Source organism: Bos indicus, chromosome 7 (assembly GCF_029378745.1).
Source record: "Bos indicus isolate NIAB-ARS_2022 breed Sahiwal x Tharparkar chromosome 7, NIAB-ARS_B.indTharparkar_mat_pri_1.0, whole genome shotgun sequence".
NCBI classification, from domain to species: Eukaryota; Metazoa; Chordata; class Mammalia; order Artiodactyla; family Bovidae; genus Bos; species Bos indicus.
Genome location: NC_091766.1, coordinates 21,292,578 through 21,307,047, shown reverse-complemented (window position 1 = coordinate 21,307,047; position 14,470 = coordinate 21,292,578).

Genomic DNA, 14,470 nt, shown 5'->3' with positions numbered 1-14,470 from the left:
GAGTAAAAGCCTAAGTTCTTATCGTGGCCTGCAAGGTGAGGATGTAAGCTCCTCATTACTTCTCTGACTTCTACTCTTGCTCTCTGTGTGCAAGTCACACTAGACCCCTTGCCATCTTGAGCACTCTTTCCCCATTCCTTTCCTCCTTTAGCCATCTGCCTATGTTCTAATTTTTGGAAACACTTTCTTCCCTTGGATTTCCTGCCTCTCTATGCATTCTCTTCTCTTCTCCTCCATGGACTGCTCTTTGCCTGCCCCTTCAGGACTGAGGTTCCCCAGGGCCCCACCCACTCCTTTCTGCTCTTCCACACCTTCTTCCTAGCAGGGCTCTCCCACAGTCTCATATCCTCCATCATCTAGAAGCTCATGGCTCACTCCCGTGTCTCCAGCCCAGACATCTCTCTTGAGCTCTAGATCCTCATTCGCAGCTACCTTCCAGGTGATACACAAACACCTCTTAACTTGAAACCTCAGCTTGTCCAAACTCAACTTGAACCTTCCCCTTCTTTAATCTTCCTATCTCAGCAAACAGCAACACCGCTTTCCTCTTCTGACAAGACTTAAACTGTGGAAATTATCTTTGAATGCGCATATTCCCTCACCTCTGTTTGGAGGGTCACCAAATCCCGATTGCACCCTCAGAAGCGTCTCCTCAACCAGGCTCTCTTCTCCACCCTTGTGTCACTGCCCCAGTCCAGAGCTTTTCATCTCCTGTGGGCTCCAGCAGTAGCTTCCTCTTTGGTCTCCCCAACCCGGCTCTCTCCAGCTCCTCACCCATGTTGCCATCAGACAGCTTGCTAGGAGCCACACTGGCCACACATTGACTTCTTGTTGCCCACACATCACTTCTCTGAAGCAGGATTGCAACCCTGAACAAGGCAGATGAGACTTCAAGGGACTCAGAGTCTGAAGACAGGCACTGAACAAGCAATGACTGTAGACGGAGCCACGTGGTGATGGGGGAACAGACTGTGAGGGGAACATGTAAGAGGGCACCCAATCTAGCGAAGGATCAGAGGAGACCACGCCGAGGCCCGGGCCAAGATGGAAGACGAGCAGGAGTTAACCAGACACAAAGTCCATGTGGGCTGTGAGGTGACGAGAATATCCTAATATAAAAGAGCATTTAGAGAAAGAGAGGCCCGTGCCAGGAACTGAGAGGAGCTGGAGGTCAGGGGAAGCGCTAAGACACCACGTCCAGCCTTCCAGTCCATGCTTACCATCTCTTTCCAATTTGCAATAACTGTAAGGACATTTTTATGTATATTTCTTTCTGCTACAGTACACAAAAGAAGAGGAGGAGATATTTGCAAAGAAAGAATTTCTCTTTGAGGAGGAGGAGGGGAAGGAGGAGGAATAGGAGGCCACACACAAGAAAAATGTCAGAATGGTATTAGACTTCTCATTAGCAGCACTGGTTTCTTAGAAGAAAATGGAACAATGCCTTCAAAGTTCTCAGTGAAAATTATTTTCAACCCAGAATCCTATGCCAAGTGAAGCCGTCAGTTAAATGTAAAGGAGAATAAAGAAATGTTTAGACGTTTTAAAAAGTACAATGCTTACCTTCTGTAGAGTGTGGGAGAAAGGAAATAAAAGATCCTTGAAGTTAAATAAAATTCCTCAGTCTTCAACTTGATTTACAAGTTTTAGTATTTTGGTATTATGATGTATTTTTTCTCTTTAAAAATTATATTTCCAGTTCTGTCTACTGAAAAGGACTAGGAAAATGACTGATCTAGTAACGGTGAGAAATGATGTATTCCAGATCTAGGAGCGTATATACATAAGATGGAAATGAAACATCTTATTCAGATATCAAGGAAGAATTAAGTCAAGAGGGTCAGGAGCCAACTGAACAAAGTTTCCACTGACAAATAAGATACAATGTGAGCATCACTGATAATAACTGTAACAAATTGAAGCTCATCAAATATGTTTAAATTCATGAGTAAAACTTTCAAAACTCACAAGTTGCCTTTGGAAGATGCTGCTGCTGCTGCTAAGTTGCTTCAGTTGTGTCTGACTCTGTGCGACCCCATAGACGGCAGACCCCCAGGCTCCGCCATCCCTGGGATTCTCCAGGCAAGAGTACTGGAGTGGGTTGCCATTTCCTTCTCCAATGCATGGAACTGAAAAGTGAAAGTGAAGTCGCTCAGTCGTGTCTGACTCTTCGAGACCCCACAGACTGCAGCCTACCAGGCTCCTCTGTCCATGAGATTTTCCAGGCAAGAGTATTGGAGTGGGGTGCCATTGCCTTCTCCATTGGAAGATGCTAGGGACCCATTATTTCAAAAAATGATAAAGGGAATTTAATTTATTGATCGCCAACAAGGTCCTATAGCACAGGGAATTCTGGTCTACATTATGTGGCAGTCTGGATGGGAGGAGTTTGGGGGAGAAGTAATACATGTATATGGATACACGTATGGCTGATTCCCTTTGCTGTCCACCTGGAACTATCGCAACTCTGTTAATCGGCTATACTTCAATAAAAAATAAAATTTAAAAAACTCAACACACTAGGAATTAAAGGAATCCAAGAGTCATAAATGAAAAATCCACAGCTTACATCTTACATACACTTCTTGTGGTTTATGAAAAAAAAGAAAGAAAGGGAATTTATTAAACTTTTCCCATAGAAACCTCAGAGTAACTAAATAGTAAATGAGGGGAAATTTCTCCCTAATACAGACATCTTCCAGCTAGTACATGAAGGAGTGACAAAATATCCCCATGCTGTAATCCCTGATAAAATAATGGACCTAGGCAAGGATCATCAGCAACTGTTCGCATTATAAAAGAGAGAAAAGTAGACGTGATGTGCCTCCTTTTGGAAGTACAAGATACCCCCTATGAAACTACATCCACAATAACCAAACTTGAATCTGCTCAAGACTGTTTTTAATTACTAACCCATAGAAAGTACAGAAGATAAAGGACTATGTCAAATGTCACAACAGGAATGCAAGGAGCAAAGTCTAGGTTGTGGGAAATTTTATAAGGAAAACAAACAAAAAATTCTTTTTCAACAAATAAATTGTAAGGAAGAAAGAGTCGGGGGAACCATAGATTCAAAGACTCAGGAGGTGTATCAAACAGCTGTAATTGGATTCAGTTCAAACCAGCAAACATTTAGGTACATCAAAATTTGAACACTGACTGATTTTTGATGATGTTAAGAAATTATAGCTAACTTTTAGATGTGTTAATGGTATGGTAATTATGTTTTTTTAAAAGAATCCTTACTTTTTGAGATATATACATAAATATTTACTAGTAATAGGATATCTGGAATTTGCTTCAAAATAATCTGGGAGTGTAGCAAATTGACTGAGGTTTCCCTTGTGGCTCAGCTGGTTAAGAATCCACCTGCAATTCGGGAGACCTGGATTCTATCCCTGGGTTGGGAAGACCCCCTGGAGAAGGACATGGCAATCCACTCCAGTATTCTGGCCTGGAGAATTCCATGGACTGTATAGTCCATGGAGCTGAAAAGAGTCGAATATGACTGAACAACTTTCACTTTTCACTTTGTAGGAAGTGATTAGGAATATAGGTGAAATAAGATTGACCATGAGTTGACAATTTTTGGAGCTGGTTGTTGGGTCATGTACCCATCGTTATGGGCTCATTTTGTTATTTTCTACCCTTTTATACATGTTTGAAGTTTTCCATAACAAGAAGATTAAAAAAAAAATTACCGCCTAAGCATCTTCTGTTAGGAAGTTACTTGATAGCATGCTTCAGCAGGTTCCGAGAAAGAGAGAAAGGTATGGCGCTAAGAAACAGTGTGTGCAAGCCAGGAGAGCAGTCCAGGGGAGTCCCAGGATGAGAGCTGAGAGCTGTGCAGCAAGTCTGGAGCCACCAGGCAGACTGACCAAGGGGCTCTTGGAAAGGGGTTGTGGGGAGGGATCCCATAGGATGGAGAGTATGACTGAAGCCCTGGAAACCCACAGAAGGCAAAAAAAAAAGGCAATTATACTCCCAGGAAAACAAACAAAAAATAGATAAGAAGGCAGGACTCAAATATAAAGCAAAATGAAACACAGCACAGAAGTGAGCTGCAGTGAATGGGTTTCCATGGTTATTACAAAATTTTTTTTAATTGTTTTACCTTTTAGACTCAACTTAAAAAGAACTCATGGGGCTGGGGGGCTTCCTTGGTGGCTCAGTGGTAAAGAATCCACCTGCCAATGCAGGAGACACTGGTTCGATCCCTGGGCTGGGAAGATCCCACATGCTGCAGAGCGACTAAGCCCGTGTGCCACAACTACTGTGCCTGTGCTCTAGAGCCCAGGGGCCGCAACTACTGGGCCCATGTGCCCTACAGCCCATGATCCACAAGAGAAGCCACTGCAGTGAGAAGCCCGCACATCACGACTGGAGGGCAGCCCCTGCTCCATGCAACTGGAGAAAAGCCCACACAGCAGTGAAGACCCAGCACAGCCAAGATCAATGAATTAATTAATTATTTTAAAAAAGAACTTGTGGACGATTTCACTACAGTTAAGTGGAATATAGATGTCATCAAATGACAAATGTATAAGTCAAGGTGTAGGCAAGACATGGGGCTTGGAAGGCAGAGGGTAGGGTGGGAGCTCTAATGTTCCCATCTTCAGTTCAGTTCAGTTCAGTTGCTCAGTCATGTCTGACTCTTTGCGACCCTATGAATCCCAGCATGCCAGGCCTCCCTGTCCATCACCAACTCCCGGAGTCCACTCAAACTCACATCCATTGGGTCGGTGATGCCATCCAGCCATCTCATCCTCTGTCGTCCCCTTCTCCTGCCCTCAATCCCTCCCAGCATCAGAGTCTTTTCCAATGAGTCAACTCTTCGCATGAGGTGGCCAAAGTAACCGGAGTTTCAGCTTTAGCATCATTCCTTCCAAAGAACACCCAGGACTGATCTCCTTTAGGATGGACTGGTTGGATCTCTTTGCAGTCCAAAGGACTCTCAAGAGTCTTCTCCAACACCACAGTTCAAAAGCATCAATTCTTCGGTGCTCAGCTTTCTTCACAGTCCAACTCTCACATCCATACATGACAAATTAGAGGTAAATCTGTCCTAGATTGATAAAGAAAGAAATTAAGGCTTAAGTATATTTTTTGAGGTTTCAGAACAGATCTGAGAAGGAACCAGGAATAATCTGGGGATGGAGAAAGGAGACAAAAGGTAATAGAAGTCAATTAAACCCTGGTATTTATTATACCAGGACATTCATGATTGATAAACCTGGAGACTTCAGCACAAGCATAAAACTTGGGATGTAGATGTAATCACCAGAAGTACAAAATCTAGAACTAGTCAAATGAGTTTCTGCAGGGAGAAAGCCCGGGGATAGAGAATGTCACGTCAGGGCACCGGTGCTTCCCATTATATGCTCCTTTGGGCATGTGTTGCTTTGGTTAGAAGGTGTATCACAGAGGGCTTTGTGAGCCATTTAAAATAGTTATGAGTTTTACAAAGACAATCGAGTGATGTGATCAGGTCAGTGTTCTAAATGGACTGCTCTGGCTGCTAAGAGAGATGGACTGGAGAGCAGGGCAGACTGGGAGCGAGGACATTGAGGGCAAGGGAGCGAGAGGGCCATTACAGGTGTCCAGGCTGGAGATGATGGCGGCCTGGCATAGGAATGGAGAGAGCTGGATGGGCTCAAGAAGTAATAAACAGGGTGAGGAAGAATCACAACCAATGCCTGGCTGATCGTCATTTCTGTGTTTCTGCACTCACTCACCTCCAATCTCACCCTACTCTCTTGCTATCCTGAGTTTCCTGCTATTCCACAAATTGACTATACGTCTTTGTCTATGCTGATGCCTCTTTTGAGAATGCTTTCCTCTCCCTTCTCAGCTTGCAGAGTTCCAGGTCATTAGCACAAATCTTTTGTCTTCTCATAAATCTTCTCCCAAGGAGAAGTGCTCCCACCCTTGGGTGCCCCAGGAGGCCAGTAGATCTCTGTTTGGCCCTAAGCATAGTCTCCTATAGATCTCCATTTATGTGTCTGTCTTCTCCCCCAGGCTATGGTTTATAGTACAGAGGAACTGTCACTTATTATCCTTTATATTTTTACCCCTTAAACTAGAAGTATGAAGATATTTCATCTTGTTTGCCAACACTCTTAGCTTGGTGATGACCACATGGAATGCCATATTGCAGATGACTCTGAAGGGGTGCAGGCACCGAAAGGCGGTGGTGGGTTCTGGGAAAGAGAAAGTCTGTCAGCGGAGAGAAGACAGAGCCAGGAGTTCAGCGAATGAACCCACAAGAAACACCCCTCTCCAACAGAGTGAAAATACCATGCGGGTCTACCATTCTATCACATAAAATACCTTGCAAAATGAGGAGTGTTCCTCCAGGTCTGGATACCTTTATACCGTCAAGGAATTTCTGCTCCCCAAATTTGATGTATATATTAGGACTTGGCAACTACAGCCATGGGTTTTAGTTGAGACATGCCTGGGCCAGATCATGTCACAGCATTGGGTTATCTGAGTCCTAGAGACTTGAGGAATGCTACTTTGGGATGAAATCTTCCATTCCAACAATGTTTGGATAAATCCACTGGGTCCTCCTAACCTTCTAGATTAGTTTTCTGGAGCTGCCATAACAAATTACCACGAACTGGGTGGGTTAAAACTGCAGAAGTGTGTTCTCTCATAATTCTGGAGACCAGAAGTCTAAAATCAAGGTGTCGGGAACACCCTGATGGTCCAGTGTTTAGGACTCCAGGGCCCAAGGCCCAGGGTCCCATCCCTGGTCAGGGAACTAAGATTCTGCTAGCCATGTGATCTGGCAAAAAAAAAAAAAAAATTAAAAGCATAAAATAAACAAATAAAATCAAGGTGTCATCAGGCTGTAGTCCCCCGAAAGCTGTAGGGGAGAATCTTTCCTTAATTCTCCCAGCTTCTGGGGGCTGCAGGCATGCCTTGGCTTCCTTGACTGCATCCCTTCAATCTCTGCGTCAGTCTTCACATAGCCTTCTTCTCTTCTGCAACTTCTGCCTCTTATAACGACACTTTTCATTGGATTTGGCACCCAACTGGATAATCCAGGATGTTCTCATCCTGGGATCCTTAATTACATTCACAAAGATGCTTTTTTCCAAATATGGTCATATGCACAAGCTCTGGGATGCAGGTATGTCCTTGGGGGTGTGGGTGGGGGTCCACTATTCCACCTACTACATCTTCTGAACAGAATATAACAAAGAGGATATAGAACATGCTAGCTCTGAGATGTAAACAATTTGTCTTAATGCAGACATACACAATGTCCTTTAAAAACTTAGACTGAATAGTGAAACACTCACAAAGAAGCCGCAGCAAACAAGCCCAATCCTAAACAGCAACATTAACATGATTGTTTTTGTCTTCGCGGCCACAGCCGCACAGAAGGCTCTATGCAGACTGTGGTCTTATTGTCTCTCCCCTGGAAACTTTCTAAGGCCCAGTATGTTGAGCTCTGGGGACATTAGAACACTGTGACATTATGCCAGATTTTTCCAGTTAAAAAAGAAAGGATTATTTTTGCCCAGGAAATTCTATCATCATTGCCAAAAAAGAGAAGATGGAGGAGAAAGAAGAGAGGAAGCAACCCAGCACACGCATGAAGAGCCCAGCTGCAGACTCCAGCCTTTCCCACTGAGACAGATCCTCGGTAGTCTGTGCTTCAGAGCCTGGGTGGGAAAGCAGAACCTCTCCTCTAGAAGAGCACCCCAAATTCCTCTGCGTTTCTGTTCCTTGCTCTCGCTCCAGCCATTCTCATCTGAAATTGAAGTTTCGCAAGGCCAGCATAGATGTTTGTGTTGTTTACTAGGCTGTGCTCACCTCCATTTGATCAACAGCTGGGAAGGTAACCAGAAGTTTACATTTCCAGAAGTCCAGGAAGGCAGCCCTCTCCATGGTCTCACGCCTAGCTTCTGAAATCATGTGGCTAGTGAGCCATGATAACCTGCTGTAACGTATTCAAGTTGTTTCCTGAGAGTCAGGGATGTAGACGGTCACCTCTGACTCCACTTTTGAAAAGAAACAGCCAAAGGGATGAGAGTGAATACCATACGAAAAGAAAGGGCCAAAGGGATGAGAGTTATTACCACATGACAAAGTGTTACTGTCTTGTCATTATCAATAGTTATGGGACATATTGAATAACTACTGAATAACTGCTGTGGACAGCGCCCTCTAGCTCCACTCTGATGAAGAAAAATCAAAGCAACGAAAGTCACTCTTGTGTGACGAATTGTTGCCATTTTATCACTATCAATATTAATTGAATATAGAGCTACATCCCAACTGATAAGGACACAACATCTTCCTCCCGGGAGCCTGAGCCATTGCGGGCATAAGTTGATGAAGAGAGACATATCTCGTCCTCGTTTTCAGTCAGTGCTTGCTGGCATTTTATTAATGCTTAGATAAGAAAAACCAGCATTGTTCATGACCTCTTCCCCGACCACACAGCCTCAGAAGTACAGTTCATCTTCCTGCTTCTTGTTTGTTGTTTAGGGTCACCAATTATTACTCTGTTAATAAAGTTGTCCAATATTTTCTTAGCGGATGGTCTCAAAGTGGCAAACACGCAGATCTCCTGAGGACTGGGAACTAGCCCTCTGGCTGCCTGCCCACCACCCCGCCCCCCTTGCTGCTCCCTCTGTTACACAGACCCCAGCTAGACCCCAACACATTCCCTCTAGAAGGGAGGGTCTCGGGCAACATATAACTTTCAGTCTTTTCTTATAATTTACTTCAAATTATTGTATTTTCAGCTCTCTGTGCATGGGCTCTAAGAAACAGTGACTAGGAAACTAGGTAAGTTGATCTCTAAGGATTCTTTCTACCTTCACCCATGCTGTCACATGGAAGGCAAGAAAAACATGGTGTGCTTGTCCAATAAAAGTTCAGGGAAGGACTGAGCTAGTTCTGCCTGTCCGTCTCTAAGGCCAGATGCTATGGGTAGATTTCACAGTTCCAAACATGCGGTGCTGTCATCTGCAAGCCCTTCTGAATGGGTAACCATAATGGAATGCAAGGCTGGCCTCTGGGTTGCTCATCTGTCCACCCTGACCTAAGCAGGGACTCTAATTTACAATTAAGAAAATGGTTAAAACAGCATTTTGCAGACTTCTCAAACTAAGCCCTCCTAAAGTAGACACTGACCCAGGTGAAAGCCCCTAAAGGTCTCTCCGGGGGCTTAAGAAAAGCTTGCCTATGAGAATAAAATAGCCCATGAAGGGATGACCAAAGGCAGCAAAAGGCATCCTCTCATGCTACGCTTGGCCAGGACACAGCTTTCTAGCTCTCCCAGCCAAGTCTCCTGTTTCCTACTGAGCAACCAGGTAACAGTCTGAGGAGTTAGAACAGCAGCCTGAAAAATGAATTCCAGATATGAAAACTCAGAGGTGAAGAATCTGACACTTGTCACTAAGATTTAGATATAAAGTTCATTTGAACCTCAGAGAGGACGGCCTTAACAAGTCATAGGCATGAGAAAAAAGAGGCCCCTCTTGCTTCCTCTGGGCTGGTAAGCAAGAACAGAAGATGATTTGTTCCTGGAGTCAGGACTACAGAAGCCTGATCTCTGGACAAAGTCCCTTTACAGCCATTCTGGGTGGCCCATCCCCCTCATGTCCCTGGGGCTCCTGCCTACTGGGGCCCCAGACACTCCTCTTCCTAAAAAATAAAAAGGCACTGGTGAGACCGCAGTGGGCAGAGGAAACAGGCTGTGGTGGACTAAGCCTGATGGAAGGGGCCTACTGATGCCAAGACAAGACAGTTGCAAACATAAAGTCTATGCTACAGCTCTCTATGGGGCTCAGAGCACAGGTGGGTTGGAATAGGCAATGTAACACAACAACGCAGCATCAGTTCACTTCAATCGCTCAGTCGTGTCCAACTCTTTTCGACCCCATGGATGGCAGCATGCCAGGCTTCCCTGTCCATCACCAAATCTCTGAGCTTGCTCAGACTCATGTCCATTGGGTCGGTGATGCCATCCAACCATCTCATCCTCTGTCATCCCCTTCTCCTCCTGCCCTCAATCTTTCCCATCAGCAGGGTCTTTTCCAGTGAGTCAGTTCTTCACATCAGGTGGCCAAAGTATTGGAGCTTCAGCTTCAGCATCAGTCCTTCCAATGAATATTCAGGACTGATCTCCTTTAGGATGGACTGGTTGGATATCCTTGCAGTCCAAGGGACTCTCAAGAGTCTTCTCCAACAGCACAATTCAAAAGCATCAATTCTTTGGCGCTCAGTTTTCTTTATGGTCTTACATAATATAATAGTTATGAAAAATATATAGTTATGAAGGATTTTAATTTTATATTGATTTAATAATGTGACTTTAAAAATGCAAAGAGCTGTCTGCCCTGACCTCCTCCAAATTTAAGATACTGAGATAGGAACCAAATGTCCCTCTTACTGCTTTCTCTCATGATCAAAACACTATAGAATTTTATCCTTGATGTAAGTATACATTACGTATTTGATTTTCCTGGGAAATGTTTACTGGGAAACTGCTGGGTCACTAGAAGAAATGATTGAATAGCCTCATTGGCAGCAGGGCACCAAAATTTAAAAGCAGACTGGGGACCTGGATGTCATTGGCATTCTCATCCTAATGTGTCCTCAAACTGTAAACCAATCACTTAATATATCAAAGCAGAGTATTTTCAGATGTACAGCTATAAATTATATAAGCTGGATTTTTATTTGATGACTTCTTCCCCAGTTTATTTATTAAACATACAGAACATCAATTTCAAGCACGGGTGATCCAATTTTGCATGGTAAACGAGCATGAGCTTTGGAATCAGACAGCCTGGGGTATGAGTTTGGGCTCAGCGAATTATTAACTGTGACCTTGGGCACATTTCTTTGTATAGCTCAGAGCCTGAAGCCTGCTAAGCACTGTCAATAAATTTTGCTTGTACCAGCAATTCAGTACAAGCAAAGTATTTAATTCCTGTCTATTCTTACAGATCATAGAATGAATTCAAACCACATAAATCAATAACGATCTTTAACAGGGGAAGCTTCTCCCTCCTCCCCTTGCAGAGAAGGGGCAGTAACAAAATTCCAAGTTGATTGAGGCTCCACTACCTATGAGATCATGGAAATGATTTTTTCAAGGGACCCAGCATTTGTTCTGCAAAAGCTAAGATAATAAAATATAAAAAGTAGATATTGAAATGAAAACTGCAACAAAGGAAATGTGGCTTTAAAAATGAAACCCAGCAATATAATGCAAGTTCTCCTCCTGAAACATCTTTGTCATCCATCCTTGTCTTTCTGCCCTAGCCGGATGACTCTCACCATCTCTCACAAAAACCCTATCATAGCCTCTCCAGGGCCGCCTCCTCCACCCATTCACCACATCAGCACTGGTTACAACAGGCAGTAAGGGAGAATCGGTTATGGGACAGCTAGTGGTCTAATTCTATCTGAGTAGAATGGTATATATGGCTATATATATGGTATATTTGTATCTATGGATGTAAAAAGAAAACCTCACAAAATAAACGAAAAATATTAGGAGTGGTTCTTTAACATGTGTTCTGTTCTTTACGTATTTGGGAAACTACTGAGAATTGGGAAAACATCACTATTAATTTCATAATCATGAAATAATTTCAGCTACTTTTTAAAAAGAAGAAAGTTTTTAATGGCATCCTACCGCAGAGGATAAAGTCCAAACTGCATATAAAGACTTCCATCCATGACCCCAGATTACTTTTTGAATATTATCTTCTTCTGTGTCTCTGACACATATCCTAAATAGAAAACACACTAAGCATTCTTTACCCCAAATTCCATCTTCACAGTCCAACTTCCAAGCCCTTTCCTACCCTGTTCTCACAGCCTGCCTGCGAAGATTTTCCCAGGTGCCTCTCCCAGAATCCACCTGTTAGAAATCACATAGAGCATCCATTTCATTTGGACGTGTAACAAACTTGTGTTTTCTCGCCACTAAGCAGTAAGCTCTTCAAAGGCAGGTTGTGTCTTCTTCCCAGAAGATCTGGCTCACCGCCTTGCACTCAAACATAGCCAATAGATGTTCACTGAAATAAATTAAAGAAGAGTGATGAGGATGATACAGCCGGGGCAGCTGCAAGAGGCTTGACAGCGTAGGACTTGATCCGGGCTTAAAGAAGGGGCAACACTTAGAACTGATAGCAGATTACGGTTATAATTTCTGGGTTAAAAACACAAGGGCTTTTCCCAAGGGCATTGTTGTCATTCTGTTGTAGACTGCTTGTTGCTATAGAGTAAATTGATGCTAAAAGTTTCCTTTACTAGGGAGATGTACCTTCTTATTTTTCACTTATATTCTTGAGTTAAAAGGATACAATATTTGCAATTAAAGATTAGTTGTCTAAAAGTGAAAGCGCCATCAGAAAACAAAATTAAAGGACAAATGACAAAGTAGGAAAATATTTACAATGTATATAATAAAGGGTCAGTAACTACATATCAGAGAGAAAATGTGGGTAAATGGGAAAAAAAAAAGCAACCAAATCACAAAAGAACAAATCAAAGACAATAAATACAAGGGGAAAAATTTAACTTCATTAGTAAGAAATGGAAATTAGAATGAGATGCAATTTTTTTTTTTTTTTTTTTTTTGCCTTTCAAAATGACATACTAAAAGATACTACTCAACATCAGCAAGGGAGAGACAAGGGAATTTCCTGGTGTAACTTTTCTGGAAAACAAGTTAGGAAGAAGTCTCCAAGGGACTTCCCTGGTAGTCCAGTGGTTAAGAATCTGCCTGCCAAGCAGGGGACATGGGTTCGATCCCTGGTATGGGAAGATCCCACATGCCGTGGAGCAGCTAAGCCCGTGCACCACAACTACTGAGCCTGGGCTCTAGAGCCTGGGAGCTGCAGCTCCTGAGCCCACTCGCCACGACTACTGAGTGGGCTTGCTCTAGAGCCTTTGCTCTGCAACAAGAGAAGATACTGCAATGAGAAGCCCTCGCATCACAACTAGAGAAAGCCTTCACAGCAACAAAGACCCAGCACAGCCAAAAATTTAATAATTAAAGAATGATTTTCCAGTAGTCACGTATGGATGTGAGAGTTGGACCATAAAGAAGGCTGAGCGCCAAAGAACTGATGCTTTCAAACTGTGGTGTTGGAAAAGACTCTTGAGAGTCCCTTGGACCGCAAGATCAAACCTGTCAATCCTAAAGGAAATCAGCCCTGACTATTCATTGGAAGGACTGATGCTGAAGCTGAAGCTCCAATACTTGGGCCACCTGATGTGAAGAACTGACTCTTTGGAAAAGACCCTGATGCTGGGAAAGACTAAAGGCAGGAGGTGAAGGAGACGACCAAGAAAATAAAGGCTGACAGAGTTTCCACTGTTTTCCCATCTATTTGCCATGAAGTGATGGGACCAGATGCTATGATCTTAGTTTTTTGAATGATAAGTTGTAAGTCAGCTTTTTCACTCTCTTTCACTTTCATTAAGAGGCTCTTTAGTCCCTCTTCAATTTCTGCCACAGCTTTCCCTAAAGTCACTCAGTCGTGTCCAACTCTTTGCAACCCCATGGACTATACAGTTCATGGAATTCCCTAGGCCAGAATACTGGAGTGGGTAGCCTTTCCCTTCTCCAGGGGATCTTCCCAACCCAGGGATGGAACCCAGGTCTCCCACATTGCAAGCAGATTCTTTATCAGCTGAGCCACAAGGGAGGCTCTCATGGCCCCAACCATAACCGAAATGGGGCACTCCCAGCCCTAGGAAGTAAGTGGGATGAGAAGGTACCCAACCTTACTTATGACTGAGGTGTCCTAACCCAGAATTGCAGTTCTCTTTTTTCTGCATTAAAAATGTGATGTGAATGGTATAAATATATATACATTCACAGTGCATAAAGCAAGATCTTCCCAGATGTATCCTCCATCAGTTGGGCATATGTTGAAGGCTCTGCTTATCCCAGGAACTAAAGGTAGGACTTAACACTGCTGCCACCTTGTGGACACTTTCTGTAACTAAAACTTTATCTTTAGTGTTCACGGGCACCTCAATTCACAAGGGCTGGGATTCTGTTAATGACAGATGCCCTCAGGAAAAGTCCTGGGGTGTGTACTGGAGAAATAAATTCCAAACACACCTGACTTTCAGGAACCCAACTGTCAAAGTTAAAGTGTCCTGACACCCTTAGGAAAAAAAAAAAAAGGACAAAATAAACCTCCACAACAGGACAAGATGCTAAGGATCCGGAATTCCTGCCAGAACCCCAATCAAAATGACAACAGGAAATAAATCCCACCAGTCACAACCACCATCACCACAAATCTACAGACAATAAAGGCAGGCGGGAGCCTGGAGGAAAAAGAATGCCCCTAAACTGTCTCTGGGAATATACACTGGCAATAGTCAGCATAATGGACAGTCTCTGAAGACCTGGAAAAAACCTCTCAGAGGGATCAAAACTAGATCTGACGGCCTCACACCATGGCCTATA